Genomic DNA, 23,087 nt, shown 5'->3' with positions numbered 1-23,087 from the left:
AAAAGATTAATGGAAATTGTTACCTCAATTTTTTTTTTTACGTTGAGCCTATTAATCATTTTTTAGAGTGTACTATTAAAGAAGAATGGGAGAAGTTGTCACCCGAATATTTGAGGAACACTTGCGCAAGTTTCAGGAAGCGTGTGAAGGCAGTTATTGAGAAAGAAGGAGGACACATAGAATAAAAACATTTTCTATTATGTCAATTTTCTTGAGGCAAATAAATTCTCATGACTTTCAATAAACTAATTGGTCATAAACTGTCTTTCAATCCCTGCCTCAAAATATTGTAAATTTTGCTTCCCCACCCTGTATAACCTTGCCATATACCTCTCAACCTGATGTGTTTGTTTCTTTGTGTAAGTTTTTATAACGTCTGCGAGCTGCATACGTTAGTGCGTCCATAGTGCAAAGTCCACAGTGTGAGTTTAACATCTAACCTAAAAGGATTTACTCCACTTTTTAAAAAACCTGCGAATAGAATCTCCTGCATGTTGCTGTTAAGGACAAAAAAATAACCCACCGTACACACTTTGTCTGGTTTTAAATCTGAAGGTGGGTCATGGCACTATTATAGTCGGTGCACATACTTGTTCAGGAAAAATTGATATCAAAGGTTACTGCAGATTGGACTGGTATTTTAAAGTAGTGCTGTTTGAGAGGTTAGCTCAATAAAAAAAAAAAGGGAAAGTGCTGTTACAGAAGCTACAAAAAGCCTTGAAATAGCCTGTGAAATCATACCTTTTGTTTTCTATTTGTCTAAAGGCTGCGATGCTTTTTTTTTTTTTTTTTTTTTTTTTTAAAAGTAATGTAGGGAAAAGCAATTTTGACTCTGAAAAGTATTGAGAACAAGGCAATTGTCAGGTACATTTTTTGGCCAGTGGCCCTCACGGCTATCAAACAACACTTTCAAAATCCATTTCTTCCTAATGGACTTTGAAAGTGTTCTTGATGATGATGAAGGCTGCAGCTTGAAACATCAGTACCAAGTGTTGCTGTTGTTTTCACCTTGAAAAAGTTCAAGGCAGTACTTAACATTTAGGGGTGAAATCAACTCAAAGCCACTCTTGTCCAGGACTTCAAATGTGTCAGCCAGAGAGCATTATGACGATTAAAAAAAAAACAAAAAAACATTTGAAAGACGGGGATCATACACTGTAAGCCTGGAATTTGTATTTACTAAAATGCTTTAATTACAATCACTTAAATGATTTAAGTTTTATGATGTTACTATAAAATGTTAAGTATATTCTACTAATTTGTAGACATAGTTGAAAGTACGAAAAAGTTTCAGTTGAATGGAATTAAATTGCTAAATTTTAGTCATGACCACAGCTTTTTATCTTCGCATTGCATTGTGGGTATTGGGCATGTTGTTGAAAATGTGTTAATTTTCTGTGCAGGGGTTCAGCGGGGTTGTGGTGTTAGTGTTAATTTGGATTTAATGTGTGTATGGCAGTGTTTATTGGCCTTTTTGTGTTTGTTTTTGTATTTTTGTACAGCTGCACCATGAGTCAGAGCCATAGGAAGAACTATGGCTTTACTGTTCATCTAAGAATGTTACTGTATAATGAAAATCTTAATGTTAATCAAAGTAAAAGCACTTCCTATACTAGCAAATGTAATTAAGTTAGCTTCCATTCATGCTGTATTATATTAAGTTGAATGATTTCAAAACTGTTATGGTCAGGAATAGGATTTTGAGTTTGGGTGTCTTAAAAAAAAGTTGTATAATCCATGATAAATTAATCTAGCTGCAATTGAGAAAATTAGTCAGTGTAACCTAAAATGCTGAGTTGAATGGTTGGATAGTGGAGTTGATTTTACAACAGATTTAAAGTACAAATAACTTGTCTTTTAGTGTTTTAGTTTATACTTTTAGCATTAAAGTTGAACCTACTTAACTCTTTAAGTGCCAGACAGTTAAGGGGCTAATAAGCCTTAAAAGTGCCGCAGAATTTGGCCGTTTTTCAGTATTTCGCGTCATTTTTATAATATTTGAAGAATCCTGCAGGAAACCGCTCGGTAACATCCGACCGATTGCTGATTAGATCCAAAATGCACCGGACGCAGCCGATTCATTATTGATCGTAATTTGCATAATTGATAATAATAACAATAATAATAATAATAATAATAATAATAATAATCTTTATTTATATAGCACTTTTCATACATTAAAAACTGTAGCACAAAGTGCTTTACATATCAGTTTAAAAATCAGTACCACCCCCCACCCACAGCCACCCACACCCACCCACTCACCCGCACACACACACACACACACACACACACACACACATACATGCAAACCCACAAGCTCACACATACTTAAGAAGACTGACTGAGCACGGGTAGACCAGAACAAAAATGTACAAGTAAAAGTAAAACATCAGTTTAGGAGGCGCTGTCTCAGGGAGCCGTCCGCACCAGGAGGCAGCCGCCGACCCCGGCGACCAGGCACCAGCAACACAGCCCCGCATCCCAACTAGTGGGAGAGGGCCAACTGGGACCCCCACCCACCAGAAAGGAGCGGACCCCAGTGAGAGAAGGCGCCACAGCCCCCGGAGTCCACAGCCGCCCCCCGGCATGGAGGGCTCCCTCTGATGAAACACCGGAGAATAAGAAACATTAAAAAGATATAAAAATATTATTCGGTCGCGTGACCTCAAATTCCTGTCTGCTTGGTCTCAAAAGGGGGACACAGAAAGAACGTCATCGAAATGTGAGAAAGAAATGGGGGTGGATGGTTTGTTTGTACACAAATATGGCGTGTTCTCCAAAGCCGATCTGATCGGCCCGTGGCACTTTACAGGTTGTTTTCGTAAAGCCGATTTAATCAGCCCATGGCACTGACAGTGTTAAACCAATTGATTAGTCGATCATTACTCAAATCATTTAAGTGCAATCACTTGCCTCAAATTTTTTAAGTAAACTCTACTTATCCGGGCTTATAGTGTAAAAGAGGACATGAGAGCTGAAAATGATGTGTTTGAGTTTTAGAATAGTTAGACCAGGGATGTCAAACTCATTTTAGTTCAGGAGCCCCATACAGCCTAAAATGAAATAAAGTGGGCCGGACCGGTAAAATAATATTCATAATAACAAATAAATAATGACAACTCCAAATTTTTCTGTTTGCAAAGCAAATATTTTCACGTATTTACACTAAAGCAAAGTATAATTTTGCAAAAAAAAAAAGTGAATAATAGGATAAGAACTTTGAAATAATTTCAACTCCAAAGTTTTCTCTGTGTTTTTGAGTGAAAAAAGTAAAATTCCGTAATTAACCCTTTCATGCATGAATTATTAGAACCTTAATCAAGATTTTTTTTTCCTGGGTGTTTTTATTCCTCTTTAGGCATGAAAAAAAAAACAAAAAACAATGTGATTGAATTTTTTTTTTAAATCAACCTGTTTTTCATGGAGTTACAGAAATGTCCACTCAGCTACACCATGAATTTTATTCTTGAAGCAAAGAAACATGTATTTAAAACCCAATATCATAAAGTGACATGAAAACAGTGAAATGAAACCATGTTTAATGCAGCTAATCTGATGTTTTCTCACATTTTAACATAGTTTAATTCTAGTTATTACTCACTTCATGGAGATAATATGCAAAAAATAAATCTTAATAATTGATTTCCACTCAAGAACCAACCAAGAACAGCAAAGTTACAATAATGGTATGAATTGCAGTTTATGAGATGATGTGTAAGTGTCCACTGTGTTGGTTGATATGGAACTAAAACAACAAAACCCATGAATATACAAGAGTAAAGCTGCAGAGTAACTGTCCACTGTAGTGACCACTATGCATGAAAGGGTTAAAATGTTTACATCTATGAACCATACTTGAATGTAACATGAACAAATATGAACAACCTGAAAATTCTTAAGAAAAATAAGTGTAATTTTAACAATATTACTCCTCAGTTTATCATTTATACATGTGCATCACAACTTACAGATCACAGTGGATCTACAAACACACCAAACATTTGATAATAGGCAGAATATTGTTAAAATATGACATACTTCTCTTAGGTCATTTCAGGTTGTTCATATTTTTTGTGAAAAGCCAGTCTGTAAATGTTAACATTTTTGTGTAACTTTACTTTGACACTGAAAAATAAAGAAAAAAAAAAGCTTTTTTTCATTATTTATAGGTTATTATGATAGTATTTTACTGGACTGACCCACTTTAGATTGAACATCCTTAATTGTTAATATCTTCAGTGTAATTTTTGCATTTCACAAAGACATCCCAGGGGCCGTATTGGACCCTCTGGCGGGCCGGTTTTGGCCCCCGGGCCGCATGTTTGACACCCCTGAGTTAGACGAATTAAAGGAAAAATTTCATGGTATCTTCATCACCCTCATCTATAGGTTATGAGGGCTAAAAGCAAAGATATTATCGTTAACGACAACTAACGAAATGACAAAAACTAGAACTGAAAAACATTTTCGTTAACTGAGATAAATAAAAACTATAATTAAAAGAAAAACGATAACTGAAACTGTATTGTGTGTGTACAAAATTAACTAAAATGTATGAAAAATATGGATAAAATTCCCTTTGTTTTCGTTTTTGTCAATGTCGGATTGATATGAAATTCGATTTATTTCTCTCGAGCAGTTTCAGCTGGTGCCACCATACGGCACTTCGTAGTCCGGCACTTCTCGTCACTTGTTGTTTAGAGTCGGACTGAAGAAAAACTAAATAGAAAAGAGATATTCACTAAGTTTTTCTTCATAGTTTAGACCAGGCGCAAACTCTTATCTGGAAAACTGGCTGAATATTTGAGATGGACGTTAGTTTTCAGTGTTAATAAGTGACCTTCAGGCGATTCTGAAAGGTGTTGCCATGACTCAGAGCTCACATACATCCAGTCTTACTTAACATTCTACTCTTACATCGACTGACTGAGAATTTTAACTCATAAAGACCCAAACATCCAGCGGTGACCAAAACCATCCACAGATCTAAACTGTTTAACACCTGTTGATCCACTAATCCTATGAATATATGTGAATAATTGGTGTAAAATACAGTTTGTCATCTTTTCATGGTCATCAGATATGACCCATTTGGACGTTCAGAGGCTCTGCAGTTACCGTGGAAACACTGTCATCTTCTACAACATTGATTCACCAGCAAAACCCATGGAGTTGGATCACTGACAGTGGATGGACACACTTGGTTTTATGTCCAGTTACTGATATCTTTACTTGAAAAATCACTTTTTCTTCAGTTTTCTTTGTTTCTCATATGATAACCCACAACTTTAATCTGAGTTGGATTGATTATGTTCATCATGTCTTCCATTCCATTTAGCTGTTTCTAAGTATAGAGGTGAATGTATAGACTACTGCCCCTGTGATCATCCTGTGTCTATTTGTTTTTATTATTTGTTTGTTTGTCTGTTTGTTTATGATGGTGCCTATATCACCATTATGTGTATTTTTACATTTTTTAATTTATAGCGAACGAGTGATGTTTTAATGTTGGCTGTCTTATGTTTGTTTTTGTCACCTGCCTAGGGACTGCAGATGAAAAGTAGTTATTTTTAGTAATTCTGGAATATTTACATGGGTGTTTTTTTTTTTTTTTTATACAGCAATGTTCATAAATGTGCATGGTCCCTATTAACCCTTTCATGCATGAATTATAAGAACCTTGGTCAAGTTTTTTATTTTTTTATTATTGTTTTTATTCCTCCTTAGGCATGAAAAAAAACAATACAATTGAGTCGTTTTTTTTTTTTCATGGATTTACAAAAATGTCCACTTAGCTCAGTGGTTCTTAACCTGGGTTCGATCGAACCCTAGGGGTTCAGTGAGTCAGTCTCAGGGGTTCGGCGGAGGTCAAGACACACACGCGACTCATTAGTCGTGTGTGTGTTGCGGGCTAGGTCCGTGTATGTAAACAAATGGCTTCGGAGACTCTTTCTCTGATTGACATCCAATATACGTGGTGTATTGTTGTTGCTTATAGCACGACAACACATCCAGAAGTGTTTATAGTCTCTTCCACTTGTCTGACGATGAATTATTTGAGTATTTTCCACATTGTTGTTATGACTTTTGCTACTTCCTGTTAACCACAGAGGCAGCCATGTGTAGCGTTTGTTTACATTTTTCGGTCACCGCACTGGTCAGTTACAATCATGTGACGACCGATGCACCGTGATGGAAATTAGGTGATGGGTGTGTGTTAAAATGTTAAAAATTATAAATAGCATAAATACAATAAGTTTATTACTGGAATACATAAGGTTAAAAATTAAAACCATTTCAGTGTGGTAGTATTAAAAAAGGTCATGTCTTTGTGAAAAGGTATGTAATTTGTTGTGAGTTCATACACTGTATTGGTTTTGTTCTTTGAACACAGTGATGTTAATGCACGGTTCATTTTGTGCACCAGTAAAACATATACCTGTGTCTTGAATTTGAAAAAAATCATATTTTATTTTTTAATAAAGAAGGGTTCAGTGAATGTGCATATGAAACTGGTGGGGTTCAGTACTGCCAACAAGGTTAAGAACCACTGACTTAGCTACACCATGCATTATATTCTTGAAGCAAAGAAACAAGTATTTAAAACCCAATATCAGAAAATGATATGAAAACAATGAAATAAAAACATGTTTAATGCTGCTAATCTGATATTTTCTCACATTTTAACATATTCTAATATTAGTTATTACTCACTTCATGAAGATAATATGCAAAAAAAACAAAAAACAAAAAAACAATTAACAATTGATTTCCACTCAAGAACCAACCAAGAACAGCAAAGTTACAGTAATGGGATGAATTGCAGTTTATGAGATGATGCATACAGGGGTTGGACAAAATAATGGAAACACCTTCACCTCAAGATGATAATGCCCCAATCCATACAGCTAGAATTGTTAAAGAATGGCATGAGGAACATTCTAATGAAGTTGAGCATCTCGTATGGCCGGCACAGTCCCCAGACCTCAACATTATTGAGCATTTATGGTCAGTTTTAGAGATTCAAGTAAGACGTCGATTTCCACCGCCATCGTCTCTAAAAGAGTTGGAGGGTATTCTAACTGAAGAATGGCTTAAAATTCCTTTGGAAACAATTCACAAGTTGTATGAATCAATACCTCAGAGAACTGAGGCTGTAATTGCCGCAAAAGGCGGACCTACACCATATTAAATTATATTTTGTTGATTTTTTAAGGTGTTTCCATTATTTTGTCCAACCCCTGTAAGTGTCCACTGTTTTGGCTGATATGGAACGAAAACAACAAAACCCATGAATATATAAGAGAACAGCTGTAGAATAACTGTCCACTGGAGTGACCACTGTGCATGAAAGGGTTAAAGAAACTAATAAAATAAATAAATTCCAAATGTTCCTTAGAGATTTTCATGTGATCAGACAAGTAGAGTTGAGGAAAGATGTTTTTACCTGCTGATGGTTTCGGCTGTAGCTTCAGCCTTCATCAGAGCTGTCAAATGCTTTCTGGTGTAATGTGCCTAAAAACAGCTGATTGGACAAGGAATAGTTTTTAGTTTTTAGATGTTACCTGCTTGATAGTTTCGACTGTGACTCCAGTCTTCCTCAGAAGCGTCATCCGACGTGTTGTTGACGTGTCATTTATCAGCTGGTCGGCTCGACGGACCAATCAGAGCCCGTTGAGCCGACCGTGCCTCCTCCACCTTGGGTGGTCTCTGGAGGAGGGAATCCCAGGTGTGAGAGAGGGTGTACGCCCTCTCGTCCCGGTTGATGGTGTCACTCGCCCGCTTCCTGATCTCTATTGCCTCCTTGATCCAACGTTTGAATTTGTTCGTTTCGGATGTTATGATTCTGAGGAAGACTGGAGTCACAGTCGAAACTGTCAAGCAGGTAACATCTAAAAACTAAAAACTATTCCTTGTCTGAACAAAAGAAAAAACTATATTTACATAAACAGAAGACAAAATGAACGTCTTTAGCCTTAACAGCTGATTGGGTCGGGAAACTTTTCAGGATAAAATTTCCCGACTTAACCGAGTCTGTTTTCCGCTCACCCGCCAATGGTGAAGAACAGTGTCCCAGGTATGCGCCCCCTTCGTCCTTGATGGATTAAAGAGGCCATCAAAATAAGAAAACATGGTAGTAACAGCATAAACAGGGACAAGGGGGTATACATGTCCAGTGTCATTGTGTCTTTTGGGTGTACGAATTGTTGTCGGAGTTTTTTGTATGGTTTTATTGCTGTGTTGATTTGTTACTTTTTACCTCCGTCACGGAATGGCAGAGGTTATGTTTTCATCGGGGTTTGTCTGTTTGTCTGTTAGCAAGATAACTCAAAAAGTTATGGACAGATTCGGATGAAATTTTCAGGAAATGTTGATACCTGCACAAGGAAAAAACAATAAAATTGTGGTGGTGATGGGGGGGGGGTGTCTGCACTCTCTGGGTGCTTTTCTAGTTCACAATGCGCTGTATGAGTTCTGTTATTCCTCTGATGTATGGTAACGTTATTCTGTCCCTGTTTTTGTTTCCTGTTTCTTGTTTGCGTTGTGCTCTCTTTTCTTTTTATCTTGAAAAGTTTGCCGACCCAATCAGCTGTTTTTAGACATGTCACACCGGAAGGCATTTGACAGCTCTGATGAAGGCTGAAGCTACAGTCGAAACCATCAGCAGGTAAAAAAACCTTTCCTGATCACAAGAAAATCTCTAATAAACATTTAACCCTTTCATGCATGAATTACAAGAACCTTATTCAAGATTTTTTTATTCCTCTTCAGGCATAAAAATAAACAATTTGATTGATTTTTATGAACATATTTTTCATGGAGTTACAAAAATGTCCACTCAGCTGGACACCATGTGTTTAATTTTAGAAGCAAAGAAACATGTATTTACTGATATCAGTGGCGGCTGCTCGTCTTTCAGACAGGGGAAGCTCATTGTCAGCTTACATAAAAAAAAAAAATTAAAAAAAAATTAAGAAAATGCTCAGTGACCTTATCGTACCAAGTAGGCGTCTTTCCCAGGGACTTAACCAGTGTCCTCTCAATATCCAGCAGAGCTGGGCTGCTTAGTTTGCCTTGGCCCATTGTGTTGTGGGTGTAAGACTTCAGCCTTTTTAAACATGAGATGTTCCTTTCACTCCGACCTAGCCGACAGTTTGATTGATTTAACTATCTACAAAACAATATTAAACTCGAACAAGAAATGATTAAATTATGTAACTGAAACAAGAAAACGCTGAAATTATGTTAAATTGAAACAAGGAAGTCCAATGAGTGTGTTTTATTTACAGTGCAAGAAATGAACGAGTAATTTCGTAGTGGTTTCTCTCTTGATTTCACAGCAGAATGTGCGACGGTATTAAACTGAACTGTGTCAGTGAAGGAGTAGATCTGAAACTAGCTGTCAATCAAACGGGATTCAGCCTTTCGACCGATCCTCCAATCAGCACGTGGGATTCTGGCGTCCAGCCTGGCCGAGCTCCGCCCACAGCTCCATTCACCCCCAGAGACGCCTGGCGTCCGGGGGCGGGACAACATCGTGGCATTTATCCAATTACCGTCCAGTTTTAAGGCAATGAAAAAAACTGTTCCATTCAGTCCCATTGAAGTGCATGGACGCTGAGTGTCTACGGGCAAATGCACTGAGCAGAGATCGAATGAGAAAACAGCGCAACGGGAATGGATGAGTAGTGAACAACATTGCGTCCGTTGATTTGTGATAAAGCTGATTCTGAATGAACTCATCTTTGAGATGAACGTGTTCTAACGCATTTGTAGTCAATGAAATGTCAACACAACCGTACATATTTAACCATTTAATTTTTGTAATTTTAGGGGAAGCCGGGCTTCCCTTGCAGTCTATGAGAAATCGCCACTGACTGATATACTGTGTGAAAACTATGAAATTAAAATGCTGCTAATCTGATGTTTTCTCAGATTTTAGCATACCTAATATGCAAAAAACAAAACAAAACAAAAAAACACTATCTATTACAGTCTAATAACAATTAGCAATTTTTTATTTATTTATTTTTTTTTTTACACTTAAACATGTTAGTGCAGATCAGGTTTATTTATAACAGCACAGTTACAGTAATGGTATGAATGTCAGTGTATGAGATGATGTATAAGCGTCCACTGTGTTGGCTGATATGGAACTAAAATAACAAAATCCATGATTATTCAAGAGAACCCATTTGAACAGCTGTCCACTGTAGTGACCACTATGCATGAAAGGGTTAATCTGAGGTTGTTTTTTTTTCTTTTTTAATGAAAAGCTACATAATCAGTAAATTCAATTTAGGAAAATACCTGGTTTTCACTGAAAAAGATGCTAAATACAGAGGATAATATTATAATAAATGATTATAAATCACCCAAGAAAGGTTAAATAAAGAGAAAAATACATTTGGGAACTGCCATAAAAGTAGCACTGGGTCTTTATGGGTTAAGTCTGTCTTGTATCGCAGACTTTTTTTTTTTCCTTAATCCGGTGGGTTTCTCAGTTTAACCACATGAGGAGGTGGGACATTGATTAGCTTGTGCATTAGCCATTAGCTTGGAGAAAAGGATGGCTAAGCTCAAGTGAACTGAGAAATGAACATGTCGTTTCACAAAGCAACATGGTTTGTTCACCTGAAAGACATTCTTTTGCTCGAATCGTTCAAGAATACCACACTACTTTATGTTTTTTTTTTTTTTTTTATTAATTTGCCTCCTCTGGTACTTCATAAATCTGCTATGGAGAGTAGAAATGTAAATCAAACACACATCTAGCATCTTAATGAGAAAATAAAATATGCTGCATGTATTTTTGATGTATGACTCTTGTTAATTCAGTGTGTAAATCCAACAAATCCATTTTTTTTTTCTCTTTTATTACAATAACAGTATGTGTGGCGGCTTTAGAGCAACAGGCAAATAATAACTGTGGTAGACAAATTGAAGCAGATTAGAAACCGCTGACCTTGTATTGTACAAAGAAAAAAAAGAGTATGCTTTAGACTCAGATGTAAAAGGAAAATATAAAATACTGAAAATGAAACCCTTGTAAATAAAGTAGTCACATTCTTATATTGTTCTTTTTACTGCTATGACATCATGACTCACTACTAAAAAGCGAGGCGGTGATAATGTTATTGAGCCACAGTGGTATTTTAGCTTCCGTTTTGTTATAAAACAATGTAACTCTCACACAATGGAATGACACTTGAAAAGACTGCGTTCTTTATATAAATGAAACCGAGGCTTTATAGATAACGCGACCAGCTGACCTTGGCGAAGGGGATATTTTGAGATCATGCAATAAAAACAGAACGTTGAAGCGGGTGAGGGTGAGGAATGAGCGCCGAGTCTGAAGTGTGTCACTAAAAGATAGAGAGAGCAGCCTTGACTCGATAAAGAACCGGAGTTTCATTCAGAGGATGAAAAAAATGAGGAGAGGAAGCGACTGAAGCGATGCACTTGACTTTCCCTCAGGCCTAAAAGACACAAAGCGTAACAGGCGGCGAGTGTTTAAGCGACAGACCGCGATTGGACACACAACAGTTGGGACTTTTCAGGCTAAATTGGACACTAATTGCTATCCAGAGGTAGCCCTGCCACTTTTGATTTGATACCAATGTCATTTGCGGTAGAAAACTGAATTCCCTACAGTCTTATGTTCATTAACAGCTGACTAACAACAAATTAATATTTACCCAGAGGCTTGTTTCCTCATTAACGCTCAAATTTCAAACTTATTTTCATCCACAGTCCGCTTAAAGTTTGCGGAAGTAATTTTTGACCTTCTCTGCAAGTCCGATGATTACCACCTTGAACTTGCATTGGCCGCCATTTAAACCCAATTTACAGGTGGAAACTTTATATCATGTCATTATACCCACAATGTGCCGACGCCCTTGACCATAAACAGCTATCTTTATCAGGCGCTCCAGCAATATTTCATCAGATGCAGCTCCCACATGACCCTAACGTATATTAGAAGGACAAGGAGGTTGTGTTTAGCATATTTCTACCATATGTGCAAGAGAATGGCCTGGGATGCGGTGTTATGTGCAGCCACATGAGACACATTTACGCCCGGGCGAAAGGGAAGCTGCGTGATGGATAAAGATATCACAGCGCTCTAGGGTGTGGATATCAATTGCGGCCCAGGTATCTCTCCGGTGTTTTCATTAGAGTGATGGAGAAAAGGGGTAATATGCAAAGCCAGGGTTCCTCTTAGGGAATGACAACCTCAATCCATCACTGCCTCCTTTACCCAGATCTGAGAGACAACAATGCAGAAGAAGATGGAGAGAGAAAAAGGCGAAAGGGGAGGGATGAGACAGCAAAGGCGTTCCATCTCATTCCCTCTCTGCCAACTGATTACAGGACACGAGAGAGCGAAAGAGAGAGAGAGAGAGACGGGGTGAGGGGTAGGTGTATATCTGTCTTTGACAAGTCATTTTCAGCTGAGCCTCATGCATTGATAGGTTTTTGGGGGTTCATTTTCAAATGAAAATGACTGAGACTGACATGAGGGTTGAGGAAAAGTAATGTTAGGGCAGCAGAGGGGGAGGGGGAGGTTAGCAGGTGAGGCGAATGATGGGGATATGTGAAAAAAAAGGACTAAAGAGCCAAGCAGTGGCTTTTCTCCATTGGGAGGACTGGGACTTTACTTATATTTTAGCTCAGTGGTTTCCAACCCTTTTCCACAAATTTTTTTCATATCATCTCCATGCAGATATTGTTAAAATGTGAGAAAACATCAGATTAGCAGCAATAAAAATGTTTTTATCTCAGTTTTCACACAGTATATCAGTAAACACATGTTTCTTTGCTTCTAAAATCAAACACATGATGTTCAGCTGAGTGGAGATTTTTGTAACTCCATGAAAAATAGGTTCATTTAAAAAGATTAAATCACATTGTTTTTTTTTTTTGTTTGTTTGTTTGTTTTTCATGCCTACAGAGGAATAAAAACACAGGGAGAAAAAAATCTTGATTAAGGTTCTCATAATTCATGCATGAAAGGGTTAATATTTTATATCACTTTTACAGTGCAGAAACAACAACAATAAAAAAAACAAAACAAAAAAACCCATACAATGCAACAAAGAAGGGATACTGTTCCTGTTATATTCATCTGCATTTTCTGTACCTGATCTCATATCAAGAATTAGTGTCCTTGAATATGGTCCATTTCTCCCATCTTCGCTTAAAAGTTGCCTTCAAGTAATTTTAAGTGGGGTGGAGTCTGTGTACCTCCCATGTATCAGCCATCGCTAAGCAGGACTTCCTATAATGATACAACAGAGTATTCCTTTCTTTTTTCTTTCTGGAATCTATGCATCATTGGCAAATCTCCAGCTTAACCATGATGACCCTTACTAAAAGACAACATCCTCCCATAATGAGAGAGTGAGGGGTAGAGATGGATTGACTTGAATGTGTTTGAGTTATAATTGAGCTCTTCATTAAGTATACGGCAAACAAGGGAACAGCAGAGTGTTACTGTTTGCACAGGGCCAGTGCACCGTTAAGTGGCATTTTACTAACAGGCTGACACACGGCATCACTTGCATTCATTAGCGGACAGAAGCTAAGACACATGCATCTACGGCAGAGGTGACGGTTGGCCAAACATCAGGGTAGAGGTTGGGTGTCTCTGATGGAGTGGTAATCAAATGGCATCCAGATAATGGCTGATTAAATGAGGAGAGCTATACATCTGTGACAACGCTGAGAGATTTATAATGAAGGTGTTTGTGACATTCAATGGCATTCTCAAGTCAGCTATCCGATGCATGTTTCAAAATAATTAAAGCTCTTGGTCATCAGGATGTGTATTTCTGCATAGTTGTCGTTTTTTCTGCTCTTGTTAGCAGGAAACACTGGAAGTCCAACACCAATGTCTCACACTACCCACGCCACTTCACACATGTATACACTTACACAATACGCCCAAGCATCTGTAGCTACTTTTACACAAAGATCCCGGAAAAAGTTGAGATGCTGATCCCACCTTTTTACCACCATTGACTGATTTCCACAGCCAAGAAAAAGGAGTAACAGAGGTGAGACAGGCTGGACTTTTACACAACAGACCTGCATTCCAGAATCAAAGGGGCGGTGATGCAGCGTATAGCGTGTTGCTAACCTCTCCAGGGTCGGCCAATCTTCCACAAATGTTAGCATGGATAGAGTCCTCTGCCCAAAGCGATAACAGCTCGCGGATCTTGGCGTCTCCCCGGTTCGACATCTTTCTGGTCGTGTTAATGTTTGTTTACTGTACACGGCCCATGCTAATTTTTAAATCCCCTCGGCGCAGGGGTCTCATGCACAATATGTCATCAAAACGTCACACCTTGGTTGCAGAACGAGAGGTGTTCCTTTTACAGGGTGGGGAAGCAAAATTTACAATGAACATTTAGTTGTTTTTCCTCAGCAGGCACTACGTCAATTGTTTCGAAACCAAACATATACTGATGTCATAATCATACCTAACACTATTATCCATACCTTTTCAGAAACTTTTGCCCATATGAGTAATCAGGAAAGCAAACGTCAAAGAGTGTGTGATTTGCTGAATGGACTCGTCACACCAAAGGAGATTTCAAAAATAGTTGGAGTGTCCATAAAGACTGTTTATAATGGAAAGAAGAGAATGACTATGAGCAAAACTATTATGAGAAAGTCTGGAAGATACTATTAAAGAAGAATGGGAGAAGTTGTCACCCAAATATTTGAGGAACACTTGCACAAGTTTCAGGAAGCGTGTGAAGGCAGTTATTGAGAAAGAAGGAGGACACAGAATAAAAACATTTTCTATTATGTCAGTTTTCTTGAGGCAAATAAATTCTCATGACTTTCAATAAACTAATTGGTCATACACTGTCTTTCAATCCCTGCCTCAAAATATTGTAAATTTTGCTTCCCCACCCTGTACATAGCGTTCCGGAATCCTGATTCCACCTTTATCCCGGCTCTGTTACTACCTACAGAGGTGTTACAGGAGCTGTGATAGAGGTGGGACCAAATGATCCACCATTTCATTTACACCAGTGTTTTTCAACCTTGGGGTCAAGACCCCACGTGGGGTTGCCTGGAATTCAAATGGGGTCACCTGAAATTTGTAGTAATTGATAAAAAAAAACAAACAAAACTTACTAATAAAAAATATATGCTGAGTTGAGAGAAACAATCCTAATCCATAAAAGACATGGCAAACTGTGAAGCTGAAACTGATGCACTGTGGTACTTTTTATCTGTCAAATGTTCATTGTGGTCAGTTTCAGATGCTGCAGCTCTTTCATAATTCATAGTTTGAGTTATTGTTTGTTCAGTATTAATTGTCAGCCTTGTAAATCCAAGATGGACTGACTGTACATATCCTGACCAAGGAAAATAAAATCTCTTTGTGCAGTAATCTACACCTGGCTTTTCTGCCTCCGTCCATAATAATATACATGATATAGACTAAATGTCGTCTAAAATTCATGTTTATTTGCAACATAGTATAGCAAACTGTCTGTTTTGAATGTCTGGGGTCACCAGAAATTTGTGATGTTAAAATGGGGTCACAAGCCAAACCACTGAAACCACTGATTTACACAGATGTCATTACGGAATAAAGGCAAAATATTCCCATACCAGAAGTGCTATGTAAAAGGGGCTTAAGACTACTTACTTCTTATTTTACTCAAAAGTCTAACTAATTGGACAAATCATCATGGGCACTCACCTCCAGGCTTTGCTCAACCACATCTGAGGTCATAATCACTAGTTTGGTTCTCAGGAATATTTGCCTCCATTATCCATCTGTGATTTTGTGAGTCTAAACAGTAGAGTCATCACAACAGCAGTAAAAATCATCACTGAATGTGATGGAAGCATGATGTCCTGGGAACTTAAAAAACAAAACACACCTTTATATGTGAGACATGGGTGTAACATAGTAAACATGTGTTTTTAGAGATTTACTCACTTAATATAGAAATAAGTGTATGATTGTAAAAGGAAATGTATGATTTTGTTTGATTTTACGGTCCATTTGGAGGAGCCTCAGGAAGTTCATGGTCATGCTTCTCTGAGTTGAGTTCACAGCTAATGTGACAGCAGTGCAGTAATTGCAATAGTTGTGGATCTTATATATTCTCTTGTTTGTTATCATTTCCTGCTTTTCAAATTGCTGTGAATATTTTCCATTTCATTATGACTTTTGACATAAAACACTTGACACTTTTTTTTTAGAAATGGACACATTCATCATTTTTCTGAACCCGCTTTATCCTCACTAGGGTCACGGGGGTCGCTTGTGTAACAGGGTCAATTATCTAGCAGCAATGTGGGTATGTATATTATATTGTGTATTGTTATAATTACACAAAATCTGTGCATTTTATTTTAATTTCTTTTGGTTTAGTACCTGACATTGTGGGCCTCCGGATCAGTGTGTGTGGAACTTTTTGTTTTGGTCTGTTCCCCATCGAACGGTTTACAGTGTGACACTGCGCACTATAACTTGAGTTTTCGCGCCTTTGCCTCCTCCCTTTTGTTCCGGTTTTCTGTGGGAGAGGTAAGCAGCCGTGTAGTTTGTGAAAATTTTTGGTTTAACTTCTGTTAATTTAATTTTTTTTACATGAACCAACTAGTTTAGGCTGTATTAGGCACTTAAAATGTATTTAAACATATTTCTTTATTGTTTGGTTTGTGCAGGAGTGTTTTACATGGGGATTGCTGACCGGAGGTTGTTATGTTTTATCATTTTGTCAGAGTAATAAACGGAGACTGCCTCCAAGAACATACGTGCGGGTCTCGTCATTAAGAGAAAAAGAACACAACGCAGAGTCTGACCACCGGTTACGCTTGGAGCCTATCCCAGGTACATAGGGGCGAAGGCGGGGTACACCCTGGACAAGTCGCCAGGCGGCATATAGAGACAAACAGTCACTCTCACATTCACACCTATGGGCAATTTAGAAATGAACACAATAAATCTTTTCATCATTTCATGTGCAGCTATACCATTGCTTCCATCTTACATTCTTCTTCAGTTTTCTCTGTTTCTGAACAAGTGGTTCCCGGCACAATAAACCCCACCCCTTGCATGTATTGTAGCTTATTTTAGCATCAATCCAGCTGATGCCATCATATCTATGCATGTGCTGATGTCAGCATATAAATTGTCTCTTTATATTTTCCAAGTTTGAAGTAAATCGAAACAAAATTGATGAATTTGTTGACATTTGTAATTTCATCGCTTATAAGTAAATGGGAGAAGAAAAAAGATTTGAAAAATTCATAGAAAGTTTTAACTTTGACCTACGTTTCCCAAAATGTAACCTCATCTATTCTGGGTCACTGGCAATCTATAACCAAATTTGGTCTGAATTCAACCAATAGTTTTGTTGCTACAGACATGTGAAATTTTGCCTATTATAAGTAAATGAGGAAAAAAATTATTGAAAAAATTGAAACTTTGACCTACTGTTCCCAAAATGTAATCAGATCTATTCTGGATCACTGGAAATCTATAAACCCAATTTGATATGAAATCAACCAATAGTCTTACTTCTAGAGTGTTAACAAACAAAGAAACAAACAAATCAAACCAAAAACAATGCCCCTTGCCTCCCCTTTGGGGGGCGGGGAAATAACCCTCAATTATAATCTGAGCTGATGAACATCTACACATCACACAGACAAAAGAAATAAGCATTAACAAAAATAAAATTTCCTGGCTAGAAGTAATATCTAGGAAGATATGGGACTATTTTGAAACTCACTAGTTGCACTGGTAACAAAAACAAGTTTCTCTGTATGTTGGGTGAATGTTGAATCTTTGATATTTATATATTTACTTTTTTTTTTTTTTTTTTTGCAGTTTATGTTCATGGGGTTTGAGCTGAAGGTCTAGGGCAGCAAGTGTATGTTTGATTTCAGTTATTAAGGTTGAAGATGTATTCTATATAAAGAAGGGTGAACAAACAGTGTTCTGAAAATATGTAGACGAAAAGCTGAGCCTGAAAGAAATGGTATTTTGTAGTCAATATATACATAGATATATGACTGAATGACAAATACATGCAAAAAGAGAGGAGAAACTTTGATTTCATACAAAAACCAATTAGTTTTGAGTGGTTATTTCTGGAGAAATCATTGCCTTTGTTTCTGTAACCTGCTGTCAGTAGTACTTGTGTTTTGCAGCAATTACCACAGTCTGATTTAATGATGACACTCTTTGTAAAAAAAAATCTTACTGTGTGGTTTTAAAAAACATTTTGTTGAAGTAATTTAGAGGAGAAAATGTGATAAAAGTAAAGCAAGTTTTGGTCCAATCCCAGTTTCTTCAACCTCACTCTGAAATATGTAATTTCAGGTCGGCAAATAGTGTATTTTTAAGCATACATTCAGTGCGTTTACATGACAACTTTTATTCCTGGTTTAAACTGATTAAAGGTTAGATCTTATTTCAGATGCCCATGCAAACACCTTATTCCAGTTGAAAAAGAAAAGGTCGGATTAAATTTAAACCCAATTAAAGTCACTGGTTTAATCCCCTTTTAATTCCGGTCTAAATTCTTCCTCGGACATGCAAACCCTTTATTCCGTTTGGACTTTACTCCTGCCATTCTGCACATGCTCGTTGTCTTGTCCAGTCACGATGATGCACACATTCTTCGCTGGCGGAAGAATACGCAATGCAGTCTAGTCAACCCAAACCGTTCCAATAGACTATTCTGATGGGATCTACCAGCCTGGAAAACCCTGAAGGAAGAGTTCACCACTTGTTTTTATTCATTCATTTGTCATGCACTAATGAGTTCGATAAGTGGGCAAATCAGTTGACACTGCAGTGCACCGATGCAGCCCTTCCGTTAGCTTAGCTTAGCCTAGCTTAGCATAATGGCTTCATTCCTATGGTCAGACGTAGCCAGGCTTTTATAGGTGATTTGTAGTATTTTATGAGTGATTTTGTGAAATTCAGTTCTCCCTAATCATTACTTTAGTCCGGTGGGGTCAATATGATCACAAATTGAGGCTCAAATCATGGCGATGTGACTTACTGCACTAATAAAATCTTGAGAAATAAAACTAATGCAAAGGTAAAACGGTAAAGCAAAGCTAATTTAGCGTATGCATCCCTTCCAACAAAAAGATTTTCCAACTTCCGTCAAAACAACAGTCCCAAGATTGTATGAGTGCAGTAAGTTGCAGATCTAAAGAAATAATTAGGGAGAGTCGAATTTCACAAAATCATTTACAAAAGACAACAAATCACCTTTAAAAACTGGCTACGTGTGACCATGGAAATGCAGTGACTATGCTAAGCTAAGCTAACAGAAGGGCTACCAGAACAAGGCAACATGAGCACTGCAGCGCAAACCTTTTTACTCACTTATCTACTTCATTAATACCTCATGCAAAGCTTTATTTGGGTTTAACATTTCCATGTAAACAGAAGAGAAAATACTTTAGTTCCGAATTAATTTCTTCTGGAAAAATAAATTGTATTTAAAAAACAGCATGTAATCGTATCCATTATCAATATGTGACCATAATCAGGCAGAAAGTAAGTTTTTTTAACCATTTTAACTGCCTTTCATCAAGGGGATAAAAAGGCAGATGAATATTGTCTGTTGATAATGTAGTTCTGTTTAAAGAAATGTCAAAATCATCAATAAAATTGAACCGTAGTTTCATTATTGTTCCTCATTCAGTTTTTCTGCTTTCCTTTCTAACTTCTCTCATGAGGTAAATGAAACTGACCTTGGTGTAATGGTTCTTCTCTAAACAGCTTTCCTGCACAATCACAGGGCTATCTCATATTGGCAGAGAGCCACTGGTGAAAAAAAAGGTCTCCGTATTAGCTGATGAAGTCCATGTTAAAACAGTGGTGTATAACAGAAATGCTGATTTAGGTTGTTCAACATTATGGGTACACGTTCAGCCTGTAATGCAGAGGTGGCTGCTTGCCACTTCAAAGCTATTACACACAAAGCGAGTGCTAAAAAATATGAGTACATGGCTGAATCAGACCCCGCGCTGGGCTGTTGTAACCCACATACTGTTCACTAAATTGCAGGGTTTGTAGCTACAGGCGGGTGACAATGCCCCCACCCATAGGACATGTGGGCTCGGTGACTATAGAAATGATGCCAGTCATATACTATGGCCACAGTCACCAGATCTCAACCCAACAGAACAGCAATGGGTTGTAAATTTATTGACTTGGGTATGACACTAAATTTAATGAAGAATGCACTGAACCCATAAAGACCCAAACAGCCACTGGTGACCAAAATCATCTACCAATCTGATATGTTTAATACTGCTTGATCCATTAATCCTATCAATACATGTAAATAATTGGTGTAAAATACAGTTTATCATCTTTTCATGGTCATCAGATATGACCCATTTGGACGTTCAGAGGCTCTGTAGCGAACATGGAAACAATGTCATCTTCTACACCTACGGTCCATGGACTCTGTAGAGAGCTTTAAGAAACACCTCAAAACCCTCCTGTTCAAAAAGGCTTTTTAGTCTCCCACCTGACCCAGGACCACCACAGACTGATTACACTCTATGTATTCATCATAACGTACTCCATGTGTCATCCCCCCCCCCCCCCCCCCAGTCTCTCTATATCTCTATCGCTCTCTCTTTTCTCCTCCTTTACTCTCTCTCTCTCTCTTTAACCCCAACTGGTCAAGGCAGACAGCCATCCTTCAGGAGTCTGGGTCTGCTCGAGGTTTCTGCCCGTTAAAGGGAAGTTTTTCCTCGCCACTGTCACCAATCACAAGTGTTTGCTCCTGAAGGATTCTGTTGGGTCTCTGTAAACTTAATCTGATTCTGATTTGAACTGATAAAGCACTTTGTGACTCTGTCTGTGAAAAGTGCTCTATAAATAAAATTTACTTTACTTAAATTTACTTTACTACAACATTGATTCACTAGTAAAACCCATGGAGTTGGATCAATGACAGTGGATGGACACACTGGGTTTATGTTCAGTTAATGATGGATTTGACTGAAAAAGTCACTTTTTCTTCAGTTTTCTCTATTTCTTTTTATCCCCCTCAACTTTAATTTTGAGTTTTTATGAACATCTACATGATCACATGATCTACATGATTACATTCATATCAACCGTATTTGCACTCTCCTTTTAAACACTTTTAAACACTTTTTTATTCAAATTTATATGACTGTTTTATGTGTATGTTTCGCTGCTGAAAACACTGAATTTCCCCATTGTGGGATCAATAAAGGAATATCTTATCTTATCAGCAAATTAAATATAGGAAAATACCTGATTTTGACTTTAAAAAATGCAAAATACCGAGGATAATATTATAATAAATGGTGATAAATCACTTAAGAAAGGCTAAATAAAGGGAACATTTTTTTTGTAATTGCCATAAAAGTAGCACTGGGTCTTTATGGGTTAAACAGAAACACTGAATTGTAAGCTGCTGTGAAAATTGAAAGAAAGAAGAATAAAATGTAGTTTGTGTTGCTGGACAGTGTCAAATAATGGAAGCAACAATTGGCTGGTTTGCTATAGTAGTAAAAAATATGTGTATGGAAGTAAAATATGTGTAGAAAGAGAAGAAGAAAGAAGTAACCTGGTAAACTAAGGGAAAAAAACAAGTTGCAGTGTGAATTGTATATGTTTTATTTGTATGCATGTATACATAAAGCTGAAATGTGTTGTTCTAACTTTAATAAAGGTGTTAATACAAATGCTGCTGGAATTTTTGACCAGCTGCAAGTGTTTTTATTAGCCTTGGAGGTACATGAAGTTGCACCAGAACATACTATTTTGCTTTAACTTCACTCTATTTATGGTTCCAATACCATGATAATGGCCGTTTCTGAACCTCCCACATTTTGACACAGGACCACCATTATTGGAGTCACAACCTACTGCCATGTTGTGTCATCTTTAGTCTGGGTCAGGCCACCAAAAGAGGGAACATTTCATGGAATGACTATGTCCCACCCTACAGTAGAGATCAGAGCAAGATTATTATCGTTAATGAAAACTAACGAAATGACGAAAACTAGAATTGTAAAAACATTTTTGTAAACTGAAAATTTAATCAGAGCAAGATTATTATCGTTAATGAAAACTAACGAAATGACGAAAACTAGAATTGTAAAAACATTTTCGTAAACTGAAATAAATAAAAACCATAATTAAAAGAAGAAAACGATAACTAACTGGAACTCTATTGTGCGCTTACAACACTAACTAAAACGCATAAAAATTATGGATAAAATTCCCTTCGTTTTTGTCTTTGTCAATGTCGGATTGATACAAAAGTGATTTATTTCGCTCTAGCAATTTTAGCTAGCGGCACCATACGGTACTTCATGGTCCGTCACTTCTCGTCACTTGTTTAGAGTCAGCTTCTCGTCCCCACTCTACCGGGAAACATGGAGACTAAAGTTAGGAGAAGGCAGCAGAGTCCTGTCTGGGATTTATTTAAATATGACGGTGAAGAAGAAAATTGATATGAAGAAACTAAAATAACACTAAAACTAAACTAAAACCAAGCATTTACAAAAAAATAAAAAGAAAAGAAAACTAATAAAAACTAGCAAACCTGCTCTAAAAACAAATTAAAACTAACTGAATTAGACAAAAAAAGGCACAACTAAATAAAACTAAACTATAATGAAAAATTCAAAACTATTACAGGGTGGGGAAGCAAAATTTACAATATTTTGAGACACCGATTGAAAGACAGTGTATGACCAGTTAGTTTATTGAAAGTCATGAGAATTTATTTGCCACAAGAAAATTGACATCATAGAAAATGTTTTTATTCTATGTGTCCTCCTTCTTTCTCAATAACTGCCTTCACACGCTTCCTGAAACTTGCGCAAGTGTTCCTCAAATATTCGGGGGACAACTTCTCCCATTCTTCTTTAATAGTATCTTCCAGACTTTCTTGTAATAGTTTTGCTCATAGTCATTCTCTTCTTTCCATTATAAACAGTCTTTATGGACACTCCAACTATTTTTGAAATCTCCTTTGGTGTGACGAGTGCATTCAGCAAATCACACACTCTTTGACGTTTGCTTT

Source organism: Sphaeramia orbicularis, chromosome 21 (assembly GCF_902148855.1).
Source record: "Sphaeramia orbicularis chromosome 21, fSphaOr1.1, whole genome shotgun sequence".
NCBI classification, from domain to species: Eukaryota; Metazoa; Chordata; class Actinopteri; order Kurtiformes; family Apogonidae; genus Sphaeramia; species Sphaeramia orbicularis.
This window is presented reverse-complemented; position numbering follows the sequence as displayed.